The following is a 23,488-nucleotide window of genomic DNA, read 5'->3' on the forward strand; positions in this document are numbered from 1 at the left end:
GGTTTCCTGTTGGCACACACATTCACTTTAATTTCTTAATTTGTTTTTAAAGATGGGACTTTTCATGCCCAGCAGACACAGACCCCCAAAGTCCCAAATGCACTAGAAGTTGAGGGGCTGGATCTACTCTGATCTGCCTCCCCTGGGTTCCTTGTGCCCTTCTACATGAAGGGCTTTTTTTTTCACAGAGAAATTATTTGTATTAACAGTTTTTATGACCTCCTTTTGGTCTTTAATACCTTTGAACATGATTTCGAAAGGAGGGGTTTTTATAAAACCAATGTTTTACAACCATATGACGGATCTCATTTTCCTTTTGTCTCTACTCTCTCCCCCGCCCCCCAAAAGAAAAAGGAACAGATTGTTCCATTCACTGCCTTTACTTGGGTGGGGTGTCACTCTCAGAGACCCCATAATGAAACTCTGGGTTTCCCATGGTGTGTTTAGGAAGACAAGGGCGAACTCTTTGATCACGTCCGGATACCGTGGTGCTGAGAAGCTTCGGGTCCTGAACTGTTTCAAAGGAATCTGAAGTCTGATTTGATTTTTTACAACTGCCTTTTGTTGTATCACATCAGAAGACATGATTTCTGGGACTGGCCAAGCCCTTTCTCCGTTAACTGCTGTGTCATGTTGGAAATCAAGACGAAGTGGGTTTGAACGTCTGGCGTCTCCGTCTTGAGAACACATAGGCACAGGGAACGGGAACACATGTGAATGATATTATGTAGACGTGAAGCCTAGATCTTGAACAAAAATCTGTATATTGGCTGAAAATGATAGCCCTAACCTTTGGCTCAGTGTGTTCGTGTGATGTTTTCAAAGTCTCAGTAATTATTTTTGCAATGAGTATGGATACTTTGTACTTTGGTGTTATCTGCTTTAAAAAAAAAAAAATAAAGTTGTGGTTTCACCCGGTGAGCTATTTATCAATTCCTCTGGTGTGAGGAACGAGCTCGTGCTGTGTTTCTGGTTGTTTCTAGAAGAAACAACTATTGTCTCCATCACAGAAAACCCTCCGTGAAAAAATCTTCAGCCTCCCTGAATATCCCACCAGGCCAAAATGTCTGGTGTTGAGCTGGGTGGATGGCTGGGAAGTCCGAGTCTGGCATTAGGCTATTGGAACCCAAGAGGCGTCATCGGTGGCAGCCAGCCACGGCTTTCAAGATTTAATAAAATGCCCAGAAGCTGTCCTCATTCATCCCCTGAACAAAACCTGCTTTGTTAATTGATCAGGGTGGTTGTGGGTTGCTAGAAGGAGGGCATTGTGACTCCCCAGGAGTATAAATGTCATCCTTCCCCTACCTGGTGCTATGGCTTCCTTTTAAAAGGTGAAAGAAAAGAATGCCATCTCGGGGGACATTTGTCACAGCTTACATTGTCATGTAAACTAACCTATGGTCTTGAAAAACTGCTCTCGCCATCTTGAGTCTGTGTTCCTTCATCTGACAAAGTTGAAGTCCAGGCCTCTAGCAGTTTCGCTCAGATGGTGGCATATACATGGTCTCAAGCTGTTATTAATTACATATGCAAAGTCTTCAGAAATGAGAGGCCTATTTCAAGAGCCATAAAAGATATATTCTTGGAACTCAAAATAACCTCAGATGCCTGCAGGAAGAAGCGCTCACCGGAGGATGGGCTTATTGCGAGGATGGGCTTGTGCATATATTCTTATGAATGAAAAGCCTCTTGCTTTGCTGCTGTTTGTTGGGGTTTTTGAGATTTATTTGCTAGAAATACTGAATCACATCCAATGCATGAAAGAGCTTGCGATCCACTTGGACCTCAAAAAAGAATCTCATATCAGTTTCAAACCCAGAGCAGCCATGTACCTGATGGGACTTCTAGTCTGTCCAGGCGAAGCAGCATTTCATGCACGTGTCTTGGTTTCTATGTGGTTAACAAAACAGTGTTCAGTTATGGCTTCTCTTTAAAACATGTGACTGGTTTCTGGCTGGTCACACAGCATTACCCAGGAAAATGGTTTCTCTGGGGCAACTGGCTTCCCAGTTGATACCAAGAACACAAACATGGGCCTGCTTATGAATGTGGCCTCACACACGCACACACTAGCCTCAGTTTCCTCCCCTGTGACAGCCTCTTGTGACGGGGGTGTCAAAATCCTGCTGACCTTCTGCTCTAAGCTCTCTGTTAGGAGTTAATGCAGACGTTGGGATTTTACTTACCAAGTTCTGATTTGCATTTTGGATCCTATTAAAAGTTCTCTCTTGCATTATGACTCAAGTGTTTACAATGAGGCGTCTGTTTTTCATAGGCACATGAGTGAATTGAAAGTTGATCCTGCGAGTCGAGTCGATGAAAGAGGGAAACCAGTTTTTTTTTTTTTTAAAGAAACAAGATTCTGAGGCTCTAAAAGATTAAAAAAGTTTACAACCAAATGTCCAGTCGAGCACATTTCACTGTTTCCTGATTATCCTGCAGTGTTAAAGAAAATGTTCACCTATTGAAGTACTTTTTCCCCCGTTTAAATAAATCATTTATAATTTTTTTATATTTGTGCATAGAAGAACTGGGATGTAGGCCAGAGGGGTGTGGGGGGGGGGCAGTGGCCGTGAGAGGATTCACCAGAGGCAGAGTGGGGAGCAGAACAGGCTCATCTACTGAAATACACTGCTGAGGGGAGCAGTGGGGAGACAGGAGAGGTCTGCTGTGCCGTGTGGGTAGCTCCCTGGTCGGGGACCGAACTCCTGCCTCAGTGTCTGGTGATAGCTTGATAGTGCTGAATCTTTAACCCCAGTGCCACCAGGGAGGCCCAGTCATTTTTTAAATAGTTCAGAGGTCTTTTATTTTTTTCTGCACCTATGGTGCCATGAATTCATGGGGAAGGGTCCAGCAGCTCAGGCTCTTTCCCAGGGGCGCTCCCACAGTGATCTTCTCAGGGGGGTGCGGGCTGGTGCTTCAGCTGAACCCCAGTGCCTTTCCCCAGCCTCCTTTTGTTCTGATACTTCCTTTCACATGTTTTAGGAAGCTGCCTCGGCTCTCGCAGTGCTTGCTATGCTCAATGTGAACATGAATTATCTTGGCAAGAATCTTGCCCTTGGGCCTCCCCGGTGGCGCAGCGGTTGAGCGCTGGGTTGCGAAGCTGCCGGCGACCTCTGCGGCGCCGGTTCGATCCCCGGCTGCTCCCCGGCCACCAGAGGAGGGTCCCACATGGCGCGCAGACCTCTCCTGCCGCTCGCTGCTCCCCTCAGCAGTGTACTTCAGTCCTTCTGCCTGCTCTGCTCCCCACTCTGGCTCTGGTGAATTCTCTCACCCTCCCGTGCTTCTGACTGTACCCAGTGCATGTATCAAACAAACAAACAAATAAATAAATAAAAAAAAAAAAACATGCCTCTATAAAAAAAAAAAAAAAAAAAAAGAATCTTGCCCTTTACTTGTTTGTTTACAGCAATGCCAGCTGCACGCTAGGTAACTTTATAGACGCTTTCAGTGTTGCCATGATAACGTGGAGCCTTTTTGAACAGGGCCCATCCCCGCTGTGGCTGCAACATCACCTTTCGTGTAGATTTGTGTGTCTGTGGCCTAAGGAGCACCTCGTGTTTTCTAAGGGGCCTGGAAAACACGCAGTGGGGCCTCTCCTCTCTCCCATTGTGTTGGTCATTGTGGTGACTTCCTAGAAGATAGCAGTTTTGTAAATAAGTTATTTTTAGTTTAAAGTTTACAGCAAGGGCCTCCCTGGTGGCCCAAGGAATTAAGCACAGTACTATTAAGCTATCTGCAGCCTCTGCAGCATGAGTTTGATCCCTGGCTGGCCAGGGAGCTACCCACATGGTGCAGCAGACCTCTCCTGTCTCACCCGCTGCTCCCCTCAGCAGTATATTTCAGTAGAGGTGCCTGTTCTGTTCCCCACTCTGTCTCTGCTGAATGCTCTCACCCCTCCACTCCTCTGGCCTATCCCCCAACTCTTTACACAAAAATAAACAATAACAAATAAAGTTTACAGCAAAATTAAGCAGAAAGTGGAGATATTCCCATATAATCCCATATATATCCCCCACACGTTTACAGCCTCCTCTTAACTAACGCCCACACTGGTGCATATGTTATAACCAATGAGCCTGTGTCAACATCATCCTCACCTGAGTATGTAGCTCATAGCAGGGTTTGCTCTTGGTGCTGTGTGTTCTGGGGTTTGCACACATGTGATGCCATGTCTCCACCATGATAGAGCTGTCTTACAGCCCCCAAAAGTCTTCTGTGCTCCACCTGGTCATCCTTTCCTCCGTGATAGCCCTTGGCAACCACTGCCCTTCTACGGCCTACTTAGTTCTGCCTTTCCCAGGATGCAGTAAAATTGGGAGCCTTTTCAAATCGAATTCTTTCACTTAGCAACGTGCATTTAAGTTCTGCCACATTTTCTGGGGCTTGATAGCTCATTTCTTTTCTGTGCTAATGCTGTTCCCAAGGAGCACCAGTTTAATGGTTCATCCATACCCTACTGTGTACTAATTCCTCTTCCTGGCTGACTGCTATTCCACTGAATGGCTATATCACGGTTTGTTTACTCCTTCTGACATTTGAGTGGCTTTGACCTTTTGGCTCTAGTGAAAAGTGCTGCTGCACACTTAGTTTGCAGGTTTTTACATGCATTTAAGTTTCAGTTCTCTTGCTTATAAAGTGGGAGGGGAATGCTGTGTCATTGCTGTCACTTTAACACTTTGAGGAACCTCCTGGTGTCTTCTGAAAAGCTTCAGATAGCAAACGCCTCTGTCTAGGACTGCCCATCTGAATCTGCCCTGACAGGGAGAACTGCCTGGGGAGCAGCCTGGAGGCCACAGAGCTAAATTCAAATGCATGTGGGTCTGCCTGCTTGGACGCCTCCTCTCACCTGACACCATTCAGTCCTGCTGGGGCTCCTGCTGGGGGTGGGGTAGATGGCACATCTCAGTCCCCCTGAGTGGACCCTGTCTTGAGAAGCTGCTGTGAATGCTAAGCATCCTCATGTGTTTGGCTGCAGGTCTCATTTACCTGCATGCCCAGCCTGGGGCACAGCAGTAAGGGGCGAGGGGACACTCTGCCTCCTTGTGGGACTGATGTTGGAAGCGAAAAGAGGGACATCAAATAAGAAAACCTGACCTTACAGACCTGTACAGGCTGGGGGGAGAAACGCAGCAAGAGCGTGTTGTAGTGCATGTGTGGGGGTGCTGTGGGGAGCCAAGGGGCTAAAAGGGTCAGGTTTCTTGACATTTCCTTCCGGCTAGGTGCAACCTTTAGTTATTCTTTTTATTATTATTATTATTATTATTATTATTATTTAAAGATTTATTTTATTTATTATTTATTTATGCACACAAGAGCTGGGGTGTAGGCCAGAGGTGCGGGGGAGGTGAGAGGATTCGCCAGAGACCGAGTGGGGAGCAGAACAGGCGGATCCACTGAAATACACTGCTGAGGGGAGTAGTGGGCAAGACAGAGAGGTCTGCTGTGTCTTGTGGGTCAACTGCCTGGCTGGGGATTTGAACTCGTGCCACAGTGGCTGATGCTAGCTTATAGCGTTGAGACTTTAACTCCTGCGCCACCAGGGAGGCCCAGCCTTTATTTTTCAGTGCCCATGAGTTGAAAGTTGCTCAGGGAAAGTTTGTTTTGTTTGTGTGATTGAATTTGCTGTCTGATGGAACAATTCCTTCCATTTCCTTGGGAGAGCCGCAGTCCTTGCAATAGAATCCTTTTCTCTATCTAGCTCTCCGGCTCCAGATTTGTTGTTGACAACAGGAAGGACTCAGCTGGCTTCCAGTGGGCAGGTGGATTCTGGTGGGTATGACTGCTCAGTGGGCCCCAGGATTCTCCCAGGCTCTGCCCATGGGAGTGGGGTTCCCTCTCAAACCTGGGCTCATCTGAGCAAACTTATTGTCACCAGTGGGGACACCAGTGGGGTGTTCTGTGGCTCTGTCCTTGGACACTCAGGGCTGAGAGTTGGGGTGGGTTGGTAAGGACACAGCATCTCTTTAGGGTGACTTTCTAAGCTTTCATTTGCATTTCTTGTTCTCATTTGCTGAGCTAAAAATTCAGGAGGCAATTAAAAAGGCAAAGTGTGCTGATGTGGGACGGAAGAATGGCAATTCCAGGTACACAGGTCCAGGCAGAAAGCCCACCGCGTTCCCGAGTAAGTGGTTAACAGAAGAGTGTGTGTTAGGAAGCTGAGCTATTTGCGACTCTCCATAATCGGTGACTGGTTCTAATCTCTGGTAAGAAATCCGCGGCCACTGTTTCTTGCGGTCCAGACGACTTCTCAGTTGTCGGCACGCTGGTTTTTCTAAGAGGGTTGTTTTTGGCTCAGTTCAAAGTGAGACAAGAAGGATCCCAGGGCGAGGACAGGGCTCAAAGGCTGACATTTCACAAGAACTTTGCTGCTCCCGCAGGCTGGTCAACAAGAGGTTAAACCCTGCTGACTGGGCCAGGACGCCTGCTGACTCTCCCTCCCGGTCACCATTTCTGAGCTCTCTGCACAGGTATCAAGTTGGCCATGGGAAGGAGAGAATCACAGACCCAGAAGGAGTCACAGACCTTGAGGCGAGACCGCTTCAGCCTGGAGCGCGGGCACACACGCTGGGAGGTGCTCGCCCGGGAGGTGGGCAGAGCCGCGGCCCAGCGAGGCCCACAGCTGGCCTCCATGAACGGGCTTTAGCCAAATCCACGGCCCTTGCCCTTTCAGCCAATAAAGCTGAATTTCTTTGTTCTCAAACCCCAGCCCTAAAACCTATAGACACCCCGAGCCTCTGCGCCTCAGTTATTTGAGTCTCTCTCGGGGCCAGAGCTCTCGTGCCTTGCTCTTTGGCTGATGGCTGAACGCTGACTCCTCGCCTGCCTGGGGCGGGATCTCTGGAGTCTTCTGGAACTTGAGCAGAGGGTCTCCATCGCCCTTTCCCGGCTTTGGAGCGGAGCCCTGGGTCCGTCCCTCTGGCTGCCGTGGGGGTCTGGCTCTGCGTGTCTGCAGGGAAAGGAGGGGACGGAGCCTGGAGCGGGAGCTGGAGTCCACCGCCTGTGCGTCCCTCCTGAGCACACCTCAGGCCTCCGGCTTGGGGGTCCTCCAAGGACCCCTGGGGGGAGATGATTGTCACCTTGCTGCTCTGGGGACTAAAGGGCACAAATGGCTGTTCCTTCCATGCTCCAAACTGGAATGCAGTGTGGGCATGGCCAGGCCTCGCTCACCTTGGTCCCTAGTGTCCAGGAAGGCCAGGCCCGCGGAGCCGCTGCCCCTTGGCTTCACCCACCTGGGCAGGGGGAGACGCAAGCCACAAATCAGAGCTCAGAAACCAGCCAGGGACTGTCCTCCGTGCCAACAAGTCCATACTTTAAAACGGTCAGTTCTGTGTCTGACACATTAGCGATGCCCACCAACCATCCCCCGGCTGTGTCCTGCGTTCTGCCTGCAGAGCGTCGGTGACAAGGCTTGAAGAGGCCAACTTTTTCCTTTCCCAGACTGAAAAGGGATTTTCCCCCTCATTGGTCAGAAACCCCTAACCCTCTCCACTCCCTCCTCACCCTGTGGGGTCTGAATAACTTCTTTAGAGGCTTCTGATTGGATGGTGTTTGTCCTGGAACCCCCTCTACACACACACACACACACACACACACACATTTTCCTGCTAGGCTGGGAGACTGGATTGAAGCCCAGCCCTTCTTGGGGAAAGACGTTTCCTTTCCTGCAGCTCAGAGAGCTCCAGAGAGCGAGGCTGGAGGACTGGGGTGTAGCCTGGGGTGAGGCGGGAGCCACCTGCCTGCTTGTCTGCCTCCAGAGACTGTTCCCTTTCATAGGGGGGTGGGGGCGGGGAAGGGAGAGCTTCCAGGTAGATTGGTTCACCCCTTGCTCCCATCTGTAATCCCACCAGCATCTGTAATCCTGACTCTTGGGCTCCCAGAGAGGCTGGACTGCAGGGGTGTGAGCTGTGAGCTGAAATGAACTCTCATCTATTTATTTCCCACAGGAGGGTCTGCTGCAGGGCTATCCAATCACAATATATTGTGAGGCAATATGTCATTAAAATTTTTCTAGCAGCCACATTAAAAAAATGTACAGGGGCCTCTCTGGTGGTGCAAGGGGTTAAGTTGCAGCGCTATAAAGCTATCTGCACCACTGTGGCCTGAGTTCGATCCCCAGACAGGGAGCTACCCACATGGTGCAGCAGACCTCTCCTGTCTCGCTGGCTGCTCCCCTCAGCAGTGTATTTCAGCAGATCCTCCTGTTCTGCTCCCCACTCTGTCTCTGTTGAATCCTCTCACCCCTACACCTCTGGCCTGTACCCCGGCTCTTGTATGGATAAATAAATCTTTTTAAAAAATTAAAAATGTACAGCAGAAGCAAGTGAAATTAATTTTACAAATATATTTTACTGAACCCAATATAACCAAAATAGCATTAGAACATGTAATCAACACACCAAAAAAACAAAACCGTGACTGAGGTCTGCTCCCATTCTTGGGGTCTATTTCAATGTGGATGCTACATTTTCATGGCCAATACTTGACTGTATTTAGATCTTCAAATTTAGAGGTGAAAAAGCTTGTCATCTACGCTAAGTTGTTTCAGACATACTTAACAGTTTCCCAATAACTGAAGAGAGTTTTTGTTCTATTTAAAAGGACATAAAATGAAAATCCACACAACAGCCCCCATTTCAGGGGCCCCGTGGCCTCATTCACTGTATTTTCAGCACCTATTTATTTGCCTGCACACAGTAGGTACTCAGTAAACCTGTGTTGGCTGCATACACGAATGAACAGGACTCAGAACCTACATCTATGATATGTGACTCGGTTTCCCTTCTGGACTGAGAGATGACACCAGTTTTGGCCCCTTCAGATTTCGCCCCGAGAGTGAAGAGGTCTTTGTTTCTCTGAAGTTTATAATGACTTGGTTACTTGTTCCAGTGTTTTTTTTTTTTTTAGGATTTATTTATTTATGCATACAAGAACCGGGGTGCAGGCCAGATGTGCAGGAGGGTGAAAGGATTCACCAGAGACAGAGCGGGGAGCAGAACAGGCAGACTGACTGAAATACACTGCTGAGGGGAGCAGCGGGGAGACAGGAGAGGTCTGCTGCGCCATGTGGGTAGCTCCCTGGCCAGGGATCGAACTCAGGCCACAGTGGCTGCAGATTGCTTTATAGTGCTGAGACTTAACCCCTTGTGCCACCAGGGACTGCTTCAGTGTTTGAGAAATGGAAAGGACTGACTCAGTTCAAGCACAATGCTCCCCAGCACACTTGGCCCTGGAGCTGTGCTGGGCCAAGGCTGGGCCGGGCCAGAGCAGGGCCGGGCAGGCTGGGTGGGCTGCAGATGCAGAGGCTGTTGGCTGCGCAAACAAGCAGAAAGCAGCTCTGCACACGATCACCAGTTCCCTGATTATGCACGAACATGTTTAATTTGGTGCCCGGTGTCCAAGCTGTTAAAGAATTGAAGGAAAGTTGGAAGGAGATGAGGTGGGTTCAATGTCTTTGGAATGTAGTTTTTATGTATCCTATGTAAAATGATATTTTAATGCCAACAGCATTTTGCTAGATGAGCCAAACATCCGACAAGACAGATCTCCAGCCACATCCTGTTTTTTCGAACCGTCTAGACCAGATGGTATAAAACGCACGTCTTCCCCTTTGAGTGAAGCATTTTGCTTTGTGGGATTCACAGGCCGGCCCGTGGGACCATCACCGCTCGGCGCGTGGTGGGTAGTGTTGAGGCCGGGGTGGGGGGGGCAGGGGTGGTGTTGTGGAGGAAGAGCCCTTGTATGAAAGGACAGCAGGCAGACAGTGGGCCGCGGCTATTTCAGGAGGGCAGGGGCGATGCCCAGGTGAGAGCCTGCCAAGTGGCTGGAAGGAAGGACAAAGCGGGGGGTGAAGTAGATGGAAATGGAGTGGACAGGTGGAGGCAGAGATGCGACCCTCCCCGGGAGGAGACGCCCCTGCAGGGGCCCCCTGGGACTGGGGCTGAGGAGTCCCTGTGCATTCTCTGGTTGCCTCTGCAGCTCCGGTGGGGGGACATGAGGTGTCATGAGGCCCACCGGGGCAGCCCTGGAAGTGCCTTTCCTGCTGCAGCCTCTCGATCCTGCGCTGGTTTGCCCATCTGTCCCTTCGCTCCTGCGCTTACGCGTTCCTCCGGTGGTTCACATGGCGGTTCCACCCCGCTGTGTGCCCTCGATGGATGAGTGGGTGGATGGACAGGTGGCTGACAGAGTGAGGGAGACCTGCATTTATTGATGGAATTATGCAGAAATTGCTACCACTTGGACTTAGAGGTGATGATAAGGGCAAACACAATAACCCCCCCATTACCGGCATGAGCCATCGGGGAGACGGGGGTGCCCAAGAAGGCCCAAGAGCAGCTTGGGTGACGGGTGGGGAGGTCTCCTCTGGTCCTGTGAGAGACACGACAGCTGGCATTGTTGTTTCTTCCCCTGGACTCCTCGGCATCCTCTCTGATGATAGGTCAGTGGCCCCGGGCGGAGCTGCCCACGCCTCCTCTGGTCTCACCCTGGTTCCATCTGATTTGTGATTTCAGAAGCTCCAGATTTGCTGGCAGTTCTAGATTTGCTGGCGGCCTCGTGCATGACGGTGTGTGCGGGTGAGTGAGGCTCGTGGGACACCTGTCACATCTCTGGGGACGAGGAGCCTGAGTAGGACCAGGTGGGGGCGGTTGTGTTGGGGGGAAAGGATGTCCCCCGGACCAAACTCCACAAACAGGTTTTATGAGCCCCAGCCCCACCCCAGGCCAAAGAGATCACAGACACCAAGGACTGCAAATCCCATAACGTCATCACCGCCAAGGGGGATGCTGGGAACTGAGGGTGGAGTTAAGCAGCCAGGCTTGGTCTATAACAGACATGGGGGCCTGGGGGGGCCTTGGTGTCTCACTGGCTTTCAGTGTGCAATTGGGGTCCCAGCTCAGGGGAACTGGTAGGAAACATCACTAATTTCTCTCTTCCTCTTTCTCCCTGAGTTATTCATTTCTTCATGTCCCCTTTTTATAAATAAACCCTTTATTGCCCCTTTTTGTGTGTGCCTGCAGTTGAGTTTCATTATAAGTACTTTTTTTTTTTTTTTTTTTTTTTGTGGGACCCTCGCCGGCGGCGGGGATCGAACCGGCGCTGCAGAGGCTGCGGGCAGCCTCGCAGCCCAGCGCTCAACCGCTGCGCCACCAGGGAAGGCCCACTAAAAGTACTTTTTAAGCATGTCTGTGAGGACCCACAGTCAGGCCAACCCATTTCACATTGGGGTGCCCTGTTACAGTTGGGCTGTGGTGAAGTTGATTGACAGTGAGATGAGATTAGGGAAAATTCCAGGGGGCCTTGTCCACATTCCCAAGAGGCCAAGATCCCATCTCTGGAACACGAGGTGTGGTTACCTTTGAACATAATGAAATCCACATGAAAATGTTAATTTAATTGCAAATCTGGGAAAAGGGTGGGGTGTCATAATTAATACTTCAGTCGTGTCTCACGAATTGTCCCCTGGTCTAAATAGCAGACGGAAAAATTACAGACCTCAGCTGCTCCCTAAATCAGCTCCTCCCCAGAGCAGCTACCCTCCCGCTTCTTCCACCCCCCACCCCCACTACCCGCCTCCCCCCTCCTGGGTTGACCAGTTTTACTACTGTGTTCTGTAAAGATCAGGTTAACCCCCTGCCCCCTCCCCAACCCCCCCACTCACCACCGGGGTTTGTTTTGTTGTTAAGATTTATTTATTTATTTATACAAGCACTGGGTACAGTCAGAAGCGCGGGAGGGTGAGAGAATTCACCAGAGCCAGAGCGGGGAGCAGAGCAGGCAGAAGGACCAAAGGACACTGCTGAGGGGAGCAGTGGGCGGCAGGAGGGGTCTGCGCGCCATGCGGGACCCTCCTCCGGTGGCCGGGGAGCAGCCGGGGATCGAACCAGCGCTGCAGAGGCTGCGGGCAGCCTCGCAACCCAGCGCTCAACCGCTGCGCCACCAGGGGAGGCCCTCCACCGGGGTTTAAATACCAGCTGTGTGACCTGGGGCAGAGTTAGTCAACCTGTCTCTAAACCTCAGTTTCCAACTTTGTAAAATGGAGAGAAAAAAGCGCTCACCTCACAGGTGCTGGTGAAGCTTGAGTCCACGGGCATCCACATCTGTGGTCCCCAGCCAGCATGACTGCCCTTGGGCACAGGTGGCCCTGCCTGCAGACAGCCTTGCTTATCCCCACTGGGTTGCTGCTGGCATCTAGTGGGCCAAGACCAAGTGTTCTGTAAAACTCGTCTAGGGCCCAGAACAGCCCCCACAACAGAATTATGTGGCCCAAATGAGGCTAATGAACTGATTTGTGTCACGCTCTTAGAAGAGAAGCTGGCACATGAGGGCATGTATTGCTGTCGCTGCCTTTGCTTTCTTCTTCACTCCATAGGGGTAGGGATCCTCCTCGTCTTCCCCCAAGCTGGGAGCAGGCAGCTCATAGTCCAGAGAGGGAGAGGGAAGCAAGGATATGCCTCTGTCCTAGGTGGGGATGGCTCCCAGAATGTGACAGTTGTCAAGTTGTCAAGTGACCCTGCTCTTCCTGTCGGCACCAGACATGCTCATCTCTTTTCCACCGATACCAGCCCTGGCCTGCGAGGGGGCAGGATGGCAGGGAGTGGCTTTGGCCTTCAAGGATTAGTCACCCTCCTTGTAGTTGGTCCCTGCCAGGTGCAGTTATAGGTGAGTGTCTTTGAGCAACTGGGGGGTCACACTTGAAAGAGACAGAGACCCCTGAGGGGGCTGGCCATGCAGCCTTGATCTTCACTTGTGCTTTGATTTTGCTCTTTTCCTTCCAGACTTGCCTGGTCCCGACTGCCCTTTTCCTGTGGGTCCCCACCAGAAGAGGTCTTAGACCTGTGGCAAACTTTCAGACCTCAGTGGTGCTGCTTCGGGCCAGCCCTGTCTGGCTGGGCATTTACCCATGAAGGAATAGGTTACATTGGGTGTTTCATGGGAAAACTATTTTAACTCTGTTCTTCCTATTCTCCCTGTTGCACACTAATTGTCTCTCCATTGCACACTGGTTGTATTAAAGTTCTTTCCTATTGAAGGTCTTATGCACTAAGGTCTTAGTCTTGATGCAGCAAATAGCAGAACCCATTTAGAGCAGGCATGTTTGGGGGTCCTGGGGTACCCCTCAGCCTTCCCACTAACATTCTTGGGTTCATTAGGGAAGAATTATAAGTTAGATTCACTTGTTGGTTGTAGGTTTCTTTTCCTTCAGGGTCTCCTGAAATTCCCCCTCCCTCTGGCAAGGGCAGTGCCTGACCATTCTCCTCTGTTCTGTACATGATGCCTCTCACTGTCTCCTGGATAAACCCTTCCACCGGCTTAAATGACCTCTTGGGTTCCACTCAAATGTCAGCTGATGCTTGAGAAGCATGTTTGAACTGGCTGGAGTGCTTGCTGATGAGAATTTCTCAAAACCTTTTTGTTTTGTTTTCATGGAGACCACAGGATGGGTCATTCCTAGGGTGACTCTAGGCTGTGTCTGATCTCTAAACTCTCCAAAATATCTGTCCTGCTGATGAGCCACTTGATTAGAGTCTTCGCTGAACTATCACCCTTACCCTCTTCCGGTGGCTGTTGTCATGACAGAAGTGGTTGGTTTTTCTACAAGAACACAAAGCACAGTGTGCATGTCTATTTGTCTGCTTTGGTTTTAGCATTTAAACATGGATCGTGTCGGGAAGGGTAGAAAGTAGTGGTTTAATGGAAGACTTTTTGTGAACATGGACATTTTACAGTCACTTGGGAAGCAATCGATTAAATCTACTTTTGTGTGTAAGTAGGCATGCAGCACTCTAAATGTTCACAAACAACATGCCTGTATAGCTACCATCAGCTGAAGAAAAAAAATGTAGATCCTACAGATGGAGGCTTAGGGTAAGAGGTTTGGGATGGAGGTGTCACATGACCAGAAACTGGAGGTGGGGGCGGGAAATGATTGACACAGGTCATTCAACCAGCCACAGAAATGAAAGTCCTTTGCAGACTGCTGTAGAAAGAAAGAGAGGCGCAGACCAGAGGTGGCGATATGGAGACTAAAAGCCATTATAGAGAATCACTGGGCCTTGTAAATCCACCTAGTCACACCCTGGAAGTTATTAATTTAACAGTTCCACAAAGGAATGGGCCCCTCCCCCAAAGAACACTATGTGGGTACAATTTCTGCTCTGGCAAGAGGCCGCTCCCTGGCCTCCGGGGCTGTGTCCTTGTCTTTTTCTTTCTCCTCTTCCTGATCAGCCTGTCCTTTTAAAATATCTCCTTCGCCTGCCTGTGACTGTGCAAACATCTCTGTGGAAGGGAAAATGGCCTTGTGCTGCTGAAAGGGGAGCGCTGGTGAAATTTTTCTGAGGGAACCCAAGGGCCCCGGCTCACCAAACCAAACCCTCACAGCTCATCAAAACATCACCCCCAACTCCCCCCACCTCTCCCCTGAGTCCCCTGGCCTGCTCTGCAGCTCTCGTGTACTTATCTGTGATATGCTGGATAGGAGTGACCCTCACCCAGACTTCCAGGCCTTTTTGGACAATGAGAAGCAAATGGAAACTTCTCACATTTAGCAGGGAGAGGTGAGGCACCTGGCTGTTTCAGTTTAACCCCTTGAGAGAGCCGGCGTTCACCACCCAGCCGCCGGAAACTTCTATTCAGTGGCTGGATCGCTTTGTCCCCCCGGCTGGTCCGTGCTCCGTGCCGGGCCCCAGCACGGCTTTGTAGGGGGGGGGGCACCAAGTCGCGCAGTGCTTTTTGCTTCAGCTCCATGACCTCAGGGACAGCCATCCGGGCGCCAAGGCGTCAGTTCTGAAGGAGTCCGAGGGTTTGAGGCAGGGCGCCTGGCCTCGTGCTGGGCCTTGATCCCGATGGCTTAGAACCCCCGAGCCTGCACCCTCTTCCGGTGGCTGCTGGGCACTAGGTGCCCAAGTTAGCATCACGGCCCTGTGGCAGAGAGATGGCATCTTGGTCTGAGGGTTAGAGAAGTTCCCATCTTTGTTTGACCTGGTCGGGTGCCCAGCCCAGTCATGGCTGAGGGCGGCGGGGTGCTGTCTTGACCGTGGAAGCTTCAGCAACTCAAGAGCCTCAAGGGGTCACGCCTTGCCTGGAGGGAGGAACTCGCCCCTTCTTTCCCAGCCTGTCACCCCCAGTTGGTCCAGACTTAGTGTCTGCCTGACGTCCTCTGGACCTTGCCTCGAGTACATTCTGGAAGACACCGCACGTCCGTTGGGCCGGCCCTTCTCTGCCCCGTCTCCGCTGAGAGGGGCTGTTCTTGAGACCTCTGGCCTCTCCTTTCCCCCGCTGAGCCCCCCTTTGTGGCGGGCACAGCCTGGGACTCTCCCACCGGCTCCTTTCCCAGGCCTCTGGCCAGTGGCTGTGCCTCGCTCAGTCCCGCCAGCCCAAAGACAAACCAGCTCCGGATTCTTCTTCCTTTTTTATTGCAAATGCATTTGTTCACGAATAAGGGCTTTGTCCAGGGTACAGGCCTGGGGGTGCAGTGAGGGGCAAATGGATCTGGCTGAAAGGCTCAGGGAGGGTCCTCTCTGAGGGGCAGCGGGGCTATTGTCCCCTGGACTCCTCATCAGAAATTCGAAGTCACTGGGCCTGATGTCACCTCCTGGAGGCCAGACTGACATTACTATTCTGGAAGGGGCGGTGCCATTAGCATTTCTCTCCCTCGGGGCTGGAGACCGAGGGGAAGAGGGGCAGTGACCTCTGGGGAGGTGGAAGTCCGGACACTTCTGTCCCTCCCTCTTCTGCCCTGCTGCCTGCTGGTGGGCTTTGGCGCGCCAGTTTGGGCTTTGGTGGCAGTTTGCCTTTCACCTCTGTATGCCTTTCTTTACAGATGTGGGGCCTTTGCCATCCTACACCACCGCCCCCCACCGCCCCCCCAACCCCCCGCAGACACTGGACACAGGCTCCTTTCTACCTGGGGAGGGGCTGAGGAAGAGCACTGGGCTGGATTCTGGCCCCAGCTCCTCCCTGACTCGCTGGGCCGCCCCCTCCAGCAGCTTGGCCTCTCTGAGCCTCGATTTCTTTGCTTGAACCATGTCAGGGCTCTCAAGTCGGTTGCTGAGCCCAGCAACACTGGCGCTCGTCTGCCCAGCTCTTCTGAGCAAGTCAGTTGGCCGGATGGCGCCTTAGTTTCCTCATCTGTAATGTGCGTGGGTGGTGGGTGCTAAGTACCTGCTCGGCGGTCTGGGAAATGAGAAACTTGGGAATGGAGGGAGTCCTTGGAAGGTTTGTGTTTTGTCATTTCTTGCTGGGCTCATGTGCATGTTCTTTCTGTCCAAACGGCTGCAGGGCTGCCCCCACCGCGTGACCCCTAAGGCGGTGGGAGCTCAGTGGGGGAGGGGAGAAGGCTCTGGAGGGGGACAGAGTGGACCCTGGATCCTTCCTCTGGGGCCTGACCTAAAGGGGGGCACAGGAGGGCCAGGGATGCTCTGACCCTGGCAGTGAAGAGGGGGCCTGGGCACTGAAGGGGCCATGTGCCCCCCACACGCCCTTCATCCTGCGTGCTGTGCTCCTCCACACAGAACCACGCCAGGCGCTGGACATGAGGCCCGTGGTGCTGACCCTGGTGGAGGTAAACGCTGGTGCAGGGTCTCCAGGGCCCCCACGGCCCCCAAGTGGTGGATGAGGTGAGGCTGGGAGCTGGGAGGGGATGGGGAGTTACGGGGCATCAGGGGGGCTACCATCCTGCTCCCCCCGGTGGATGTCTGTCACGACAGGGACTTTGTTGCTGCTCGGCAGTGGGAACACGATGAGGGACACGGCAGTCGTGGAGCAGGTTTGCAAAGCCAGACACTGCTACCTGAGCAGAAGTTCTTGGGCCATTTATTTATTTTTAAAGATTTATTTATCTATGCATACAACAACTGGGGTACAGGCCAGAGGTGCAGGGGGTGAGAGGATTCACCAGAGACAGAGTGGGGAGCAGAACAGGCAGATCCACTGAAATCCACTGCTGAGGGGAGCAGCGGGGAGACAGGAGAGGTCTGCTGCGCCATGTGGGTAGCTCCCTGGCCGGGGATCAATCTCACACTGCAGAGGCTGCGGACACCTTCATAGTGCTGTGTCTTAACCCCTTGCGCCACCAGGAAGGCCCCTCTTGTGCCATTTATTGAAATCACACAGGCTGGTAAAAGCTGATCCTGTGACAATGGTATGCGGACAGGGTCCGGAGGGTGGGATAGGAATGGGGGACAAAGTTTTACAAGGGAGAGGGAAGGGATCGTGACCATGCGTCGAGACATTTGCGTCAGCCAAGTACGATGTTATCACAGTCAGAGTTATCCCGAGACGGCCGTGGAGACAGTCATGACACCAGGTCAACAGCGGCCGAGGTGGCCTGAGCGTCCCCAGGCCTCCCCTGCGATACGAGCTACACTCCTCCGTAGTCAAGGCATGCTCTGCTGTGATCTGGAGATAACAGATAGGTCACAGTTGCCCACGAGTGGCCAGCTCATGGGAACCCACAGACATCCGGGCATCCCACCTGGTACCAGGCACTCACGTCCAGGCTGCCCAAGGTCAAGGATCAGGTGCGGTGCTCCCAGTGCAGCACATCCTCCTCCCTGTGACCCCAGGCCCCGCCCCTGGTGGAGGGAAATGCTGGCATCACCTGCAGCCACTGCCCTTGTCCCTCCTCCCTCCCTAGCCCCCTGCTCTCCTTTCTCCTCTTTCACCCCCTTCTCTTCCTAGGTCTGAGCCCTCCATGAGGGTTTCAGGGTTCCTTCACCCCCAAAGGGTTCCTCTTTTCCCCTCGGTCCCACAGCCTGGCCTGGCCCCCGGCTGACCTGCCTGCAGAGCTCACCGACCCACTGTGTGCTGAGGGGGGCGTCCTGCACCCAGCTGGACACTGCAGGGTCCCCCTCCTCGAAGGCCGGTGCCGTGTAGATGCACAGGCTTCCCTGGTCACCCCGCTGCAGGAGGCGTGCGCAGACCGGTCATCACAGGTGGCCCAGGGGACCCTCAGAGGAACCTCCCAGCCCTCAAGGGGGCCCTAACTGAGGCAGGATATGCTCCTGCAACCAGAAAGTGCCGGGGTCAGGGGCCTGTCACTGGTGGAAGCCAATTGAACAGACAGGAACTGAATCTACAACATACGCTTTATTGTCAGAAAACCTGTGATCTCAGAGAATTAGGGGATTTCACCCCCAAAACCCACTCTGACATCTCATCTCAAGCTGGCCTTTTTCTAGTGGACTGAACAAAGACTGTTAACCATACGTGACCCTCCCGCCACAGCAGCGCATCGCGGTGGGTGCCCTGGTCTTCGGCATGTCCCCAGGGCTGACTGTGGCTCCTTGGTCATCTTCGCCCAGGTAGACCCTGTTTCCCTGGGCCTGGGAAAACATCCTGTTTCCTGATGGCGTCGCTGTCCCGCACTTCTCCGGGGTCACTGAGGCAAGACTCAATTCAAAACAGGAGTTTTAATTCAAAGAAAAAAGTTGAGGGCCTCCTTGGAGGCACAAGTGGTTAAGTCTCAGGACTATGAAGCTATCGCCAGCCACTGCAGCATGTGTTCGATCCCCTGGCTGGCCAGGGAGCTACCCACATGGCGCAGCAGACCTCTCCTGTCTCCCTGCTGCTCCCCTCAGCAGTGGATTTCAGTGGATCCACCTGCTCTGCTCTCTACTTTGTCTCTGGTGAATCCTTTCACCCCCACCCCTACACCTCTGGTCTACACCCCAGCTCTTGTATGCACAAATGAATAAAATAAATCTTAAAAAAAAAAACAAAACAAAGAAAACAGATGCAACAAAGGAAACATGCAGCTTACGCCATGTGTACGTGCAGATTCCTATACGAGGTGTGGCGCCTGCCCTTCCTCCCTAGCCCTGTCATTCCCACCATTTCTAAAAATGACCATCGTCAGGTGAGTCAGATATATTTCTAGAAGTTCCTCTGGGAGTTTCTACAGGCCAGAGGACGCAGTGGAGATGGAGCCCCGACACCAAGCTTTTGTAGGAAATTCAACTCCCATCCGATGACCCCTTAGCCTGACCATTTTTGGGGTGAGCCGACTCAGATCCCCTGATTTTTCTGTAAAGTTGCTGCCAATACATAGCATTGTAGGAAAGAACCAAACACAACATGAATCCCAGGAAAGAGATTGTTTTTCATGACCGAAGAACAGCTATTTTCCTAAACAATGAAATAAAGACAGTTAATTCTTGTTGCTGTCATTTTAGAAGAATTTGTTGAGGGCCATCAGCTGTGCCAAGCACTTCATGCGGGTTATTTAATTTAATTCTCATCATCACCCCATTAGGAAGGGACTGTTGTTAGTCACATTTTTCAAATCAGGAAACTGTGGCTCCGAGCAGACTTGCCAGAGGTCATTGGCTAGAGAGACAGAGCTGGGGCTCGAATTCCTGAACCCCATTCCAGAACCCTGGCTGGAAATCAGGTTTACTTTTTTTTTTTTTTTAAAGAATTATTTGGGCCTCCCCGGTGGCGCAGCGGTTGAGCGCTGGGTTGCGAAGCTGCCCGCGGCCTCTGCGGCGCTGGTTCGATCCCCGGCTGCTCCCCGGCCACCGGAGGAGGGTCCCATGTGGCGCGCAGACCCCTCCTGCCGCCCGCTGCTCCCCTCAGCAGTGTCCTTCGGTCCTTCTGCCTGCTTTGCTCCCCGCTCTGGCTCTGGTGGATTCTCTCGCCCTCCCGGGCTTCTGACTGTACCCAGTGCTTGTATAAACAAAACAAACAAACAAACAAATAAATAAATAAAACATGCCTCTATTAAAAAAAAAAAAGAATTATTTTATTTTTATTTATTTATTTATTTATACACGCACTGGGTACAGTCAGAAGCGCCAGAGGGTGAGAGAATCCACCAGAGCCAGAGCGGGGAGCAGAGCAGGCAAACACACTGCTGAGGGGAGCAGCGGGCAGCAGGAGAGGTCTGCGCGCCACGTGGGACCCTCCTCCGGTGGCCGGGGAGCAGCCGGGGATCGAACCGTCGCCGCAGAGGCCGCGGGCAGCTTCGAAACCCAGCGCTCAACCGCTGCGCCACTGGGGAGGCCCCAGGTTTGCTTTTGGGGGACACTTTCTGCACCTCCGGAGGGAGAGCCCAGCAGATCGGGACTGAAGGCTGCAGCTCACCCCCCAGCAGCCCTGCTGGTCAGAGGAACACGGTCCGAGACCCCAGCATCCCTCAGCAAGACACTACTGTCTGTGGGGGCCGGAGGGAGATCAGGTGGCACCAGGACCCGGTGCTCCCTGTAGAAGTGAGTAAGTTTTTCATCTTAAAAAAAAAGCTTTATGGAGATAATTCACTTATCATCCATTCCACCCCCTTCAAGGGAGCCATTCAGTGGCTCGCAGATTGTCCCCAGGGTTGCACAACAGTCATCATAATCAACTTTACGTGTTTGTCACCCCCAAAAGAAACCTTATACCCATTCACTGTCACCCCAACCCTAGGCCACTGCTGATTTCTTCCCCCATGGGTTGCCCATCATGGACATTCCATGTAAACAGAGTCACAGTCTGTGACTTTTGTGTCCAACTTCTTTTGCTCTGTGTCATGTTCTATGGCTCCCCGTGTTGTGGCATCAGCACCCCAACCTTCCCCAGCGGAGTCATCTGCCATGTGTGGATGAACTCGGGTTTTCTCTCACTCCCAAGTGGGTTTTGGAGTCAGAACTGGACTCCAATCTGGCTTTGTGGTGTGTGGCTTGGGTGATGGCTCCTCCGGGGCCTTGGTTTCCTGAGCTGTAAATGTAGGTGTGGTGTGGCCCACCCCTGACCCGGGCGTTGTGGAGTAGACTGGAGAAGAGCGGGCAGCTCGACATGGGCCCTGGCTGGTGGCGTGCAGTGAACTCTGGTTCCTGTCACCCTATGGACTCTGTTTCCCCAAATCACACTTGGACGAATCTCGATGCCTCCTCTGACCCCTGCGCCCGCTCAGATGGCTCTCACGTGGAGTCCTTGGTGCCAGGGGACCACCAGGTTCCCAGCTTCTGTTGGAGAACCCCCCACCCCACCCCTGGTCTGAGGATTTGGGGCATCTTCAGGAGTGTGCTTTTCACACCAATGACAAACATTTGTCTGAGCACCTACTGTGCAGCAGGCTCTGCCCAGGCCCCTGGGGTAAAGGTAGGACCACAGTAGGTCCATCCCTGTCACCTGGAGACTGAAACCCTCAGGGGGAGAGAACCCACCAACAGGGGTGAAATCAGAGCCCCGTGAGGGCAAGTGGGCTGGACTGAATAGTCAGCGGGGCCTCTCAGGGAAAGTGACTTTTATTTATTTATTTATTTATTTTAAGATTGATTTATTTATGCATACAAGAGCTGGGGTACAGGCCAGAGATGCGGGGGTGAGAGGATCTACCAGAGACAGTGGGGAGCAGAACAGGCAGATTGGCCGAAGTACAGTGCTGAGGGGAGCAGCGGGCGAGTCAGGAGAGGTCTGCCTCGCCATGTGGGTTTCTCCTTTGCCGGCTGGGGATCAAACTCAAGCTGCAGAGGCTGTGGATTGCTTCATAGTGTGGTGCTTAACCCCTTGCGCCACCAGGGAGGCCCAAGATTTATTTATTTATGCATACACGAACTGGGGTACAGGCCAGAGGTACAGGGGTGAGAGGATTCACCAGAGACAGAATGGGAAGCAGAACAGACAGATCCACTGAAATACACTGCTGAGGGGAGCAGTGGGGAGACAGGAGAGGTCTGCTGTACCATGTGGGTAGCTCGCTGGCTGGGGGATCAAACTCGTGCTGCAGTGGCTGCAGACAGCTTCACAGTGCTGTGCTTTAACCCCTTGCACCACCAGGGAGTCCCCAGAGAAAGTGACATTTTTTGCTGGAGGGTGAGAAGGAACGACTCTGGGAGATGTGGGGGACAGCATCTGGGGAGAAAGCAGACATGCAAAGGCCCTGAGGCAGCAACGTCCCTGAGTCTGCTAAGGACTATGGTGTGGTCTAAGGAGCAGGTGCATGAAGATGAGCACCTGCAGAGGTGAGCGCCCAGGCCTGGAGCAGCCAGACCACACTGGGCAACATCCAGAAGCCCTCGGAGGCTAAGGAGGTGTGGTGTGGGAGCCCGTTTATTTGACCACCCCCCTTGAATGGATATGTAGGTTATTTCCCATCTTTTGTTGTTAGCAGTGAGGCTGCTGTGACTCTCCTCCTGCAGATTCCCCTCACCTGTTCCCTGAAACACACTGAAAGGAACATTGGCAGGATGTGGGGGTGGTTCCCAGGGGGCCTCCTGCTCCCCCGTGTGGTCATCCCCTTCCAGTGCTTCCCGTCTCAGATTCGGAAGATGGAGACTTAACCCCAAGCAGCAGTTGTACGAATGGGAGGAGTCACTAGCATGGGCTACAGTGGCCACCGTGACGGAGTTGGTGAGGAATCTGCGTCTGGCTCAGACCACGAGCTTTGAGGTAAGTGACCTCTCCCGCTCCAGGCCAGAGTCTTCCCTGGGCCTTGGTCCCTGGGACCTCCTCTTCTTGCCCAGATCCTTCATGGTCCAGGTATTTGCTATCAGGCTGCTGTGTACGGTTGGGCAGGTTGTGCACTGCACAGCTGGGCCTGGTTGCAAAGCATAGAAAGGGAAGACATACAGCTGGTGTGTGTCCAGTCTTGGGCACCAGTGCAGTTGGGTATGAGCAAGTGGCAGATCCTCTTCTGTTGAACACACAGTCTAGCCTTCTAAATCTAGCCTCTCCTGGAGATTTCTCAGAACCCTTAACCATACCCAGGTTTTCGGCATAAACCTCCCCCAACCCCAGCGTCCCCCTAAGAACCATTGGCCTGTGGTCTGTGTCCTAACCAAGGTGCTGCTGAAACTCACAAAATGCCAGAATGCCACCAGATGGGCCCAGTGCCTCCAGTTTGGCTCCCAGGCTGCCCTCCCACCCCCTGACTGGGCACTGCCCCAGCAAAGGTAAGCCTGTGCTTCTCTCCAGAGGCTGGCAACACCAGCCCCAGAGGGCACAGGGAAGCTGTCCTGTGTTTATAGTGCTCAGAGGAAGTTAATTGTTCCATAGGTGAGGTCCCCTAGGTGGAGAGTGATGGGCTGGGGTGAATTCCTGAAAACTACTTCGTGGGGCTGCTACAGTACACCTCGAAGCTCGGTGGCCCCTGGGAGGGCCAAGGGCCTCTTTGGGGGACCGGCTCACCCCTCCTCTCTGTTGGCGGGCGGGAGACAAGATTGATTTTTTGAAAACAAAACCAGGTCTGGGCTCAATGGAGAGCAAATTGCTCAGCCTGCCCTTCTTCAGAGGGGATCCCCTGGTTTTGATGTGGGGGGCAGCATCTGGGGTGGCCAAGAGCATCACCCAGGAGTGCAGGAGAGGGTGGGGTGAAAAACAGGAAGGGGACACAGAACAGATCCCGTCTTGAAGAGTAAGTGTTAGGGGGAAAAGGCAGTCCCAAAGCTAATTCCATACAGGCTTTGTGGACTCCACCCCCACCCCAGTGTTAGGGGGAAAAGGCTGCCCCAAAGCAAATTCCATACAGGCTTTGTGGACTCCACCCCCACCCCAGGTCAAAGCCAAAGAC

Source organism: Talpa occidentalis, unplaced genomic scaffold (assembly GCF_014898055.3).
Source record: "Talpa occidentalis isolate TD23 unplaced genomic scaffold, MPIMG_talOcc4v2.1 talOcc4.12, whole genome shotgun sequence".
Lineage (NCBI taxonomy): Eukaryota > Metazoa > Chordata > Mammalia > Eulipotyphla > Talpidae > Talpa > Talpa occidentalis.